Source organism: Daphnia magna, linkage group LG2 (assembly GCF_020631705.1).
Source record: "Daphnia magna isolate NIES linkage group LG2, ASM2063170v1.1, whole genome shotgun sequence".
Lineage (NCBI taxonomy): Eukaryota > Metazoa > Arthropoda > Branchiopoda > Diplostraca > Daphniidae > Daphnia > Daphnia magna.
In genome coordinates, this window is record NC_059183.1 from 18608 (window position 1) to 20676 (window position 2069).

At 36.2% G+C, this 2069-nt stretch overlaps 1 long non-coding RNA gene across 1 annotated transcript; it reads right to left on the bottom strand.

The window, feature by feature from the left end:
- On the bottom strand, positions 1-2069 carry LOC123470247. Its single transcript, XR_006643874.1, has 8 exons — positions 1906-2069; positions 1573-1827; positions 1204-1508; positions 987-1138; positions 860-925; positions 657-729; positions 355-461; positions 1-291 (listed from the first exon to the last, which is right to left on the bottom strand). It is a non-coding gene; the product is annotated as an uncharacterized LOC123470247 (long non-coding RNA).

Consider the following 2069-nt stretch of genomic DNA (forward strand, 5'->3'; position numbering starts at 1 on the left):
TAGTGCATCCAATCATTAAACTTTATTCGGTGTCTCGCCCCAACCAAGGAACCTTTTCAGATCCAAGTTTATCATTAATCTATATTAAGAAAATAAAACATCGTTAGGCATAAAAATTCTTGCTCGTGTAACTTACGCGATTCATAAATTCATTATTTAGCATATTCTTCTGGCAGAGCCTTCGGAAAGGACATACAGACTGCAAATGAAAACGTACTTGACGGATAAATTAATCCCATTAGAGCTTTGCATCTTTGATAGATATGTTCCTAGAATGATCCAAATCCTTTCCTATTGAATAGAAAAGTGTTACATAGATAATACATAGTTATAAAACAGCCTCTTTTTACTTACAAGTCAATTTTAAGAAGATGAATTTGGTTTTGAAATGTTAATGAATAGGAATCCAAACAGTCAACGTAACATGGGTAACACCTGCAACACCAACATTGAAGCTCATTCTAAAACAAAAAACAGATAGCCAAATATCAAACTGAGAATGAATAAGGATAACATTGGCTGTGTTGTGCATGTGAAAGTGGTATCTTTAAAGTTAAATGTTAAGACAAGCTCTTTCATTAGTGATCTTTCATCACATGCATCATGCAATTTTTTTGTTTGTTTTTAACTGTTACAGTAGTAATATATATATTTACCATACTGAGAAAGCAACAACTTCCAAAATTGCTGCCTAATTCTGAGCCAATTTGAAGCAGTTAACAGATAAACCTTGACATTGGGAATTTAAAAAAAAATTGAAAACTTTCTGTTTTCTTCTAAAAATGTTTACGCCGTTTGCTATCATTTCCACATGTTAGTCATGGTCATTGCTGCAGCTGATATAGAAATCAAAACCTACACACTATCTATGCGGTTTCCTTGTATCGTCGATGTTGATGACAGCTCGGCTAGCAGTTGGCAAACCCTGAAACAAGATGCAAATTGAAAGGCTGGTTTGGTTACAGAAATTGTAATGGTAGGCCTACCTGTATGAAGTCCCTAGGCAATTGTTCTTTGAGGTACTGCCTCACAGATACATTGACGATTTTGCAGATGGAGCACAGCTTTACAATTTGTATTGTTCACTAATGACTTCGATGAAAGCAGGCTTTATTTTCAGTTTACATGTATACAGAGGCTGGAAATTGGGGAAAAAAATCAATCAAAAATTAATTCAGAGTTTGCAAGTGTAACTTTTTTTACCTCTACTGGATAGAATTTGCAGCCACCTCGAGTTTTAGCAAGCGGATTCGGTTAATGTCTAATTTAATCGACATTAAACATCATCAGGCAGTTATACTTCATCGAAATATCCCGTCACCTAAAAAGACAATTGAAAAATATTAATAACGAAAAATTGTTTAATTTATTTCTCCGAAAATTGTTTTTGATCCTTCCTTTAACTTGTCGCGCATATTCCGGGTCGTCAACAATTAGAAGCTGGGTGGAGATAACAGGTGTACTGAAGGCCTTTAGGGCGTTAATGATTTCCTTAATCCAGAAAGTTCCTGCAAATAGATACATAAGCCTCAACATCTTTTGAAGAAAATTCCTTTTATACCTAGAAACTACCTGTGTGAGGTTCATCGGTGCCACACCAGCCACACCAGACCTCAAGTGAAAAGTCTTTAGCGTCATTTGAGTGCCCGGTTCGTCAAATGCCCTGCGCACAAAGGGCTCCGACAGCCGTGTCTATTTGTTTGACAATAAACCGTGGCTAAGCTTCCATCTTGTAACCCCGTACCTTTCGGATACGTTTGACTTGGTCCTCTCTCCCTTTGTTGACAAAGGGCTCCAACCAAACGAACCATAACTGTTGCTTGTTTCCTTTATGATTTAAAAAAAATTATCGTTTGTTTAAATTTGTTTTGATCAGTACGGCCTACAGCCTACAAAATTTAACACTTTGTCAACAAACAGGTGAATACAGCTGTATAGTTGTATGACAACTTCCACAGTTGTCATGCAACTAGGAAATCAATATCTGATTGATCACAATACCTGGCATGACAAGAAAAACTCAATAACATCAGAATTTTAAGAGATACCAATAGGAAAACACAATAAGC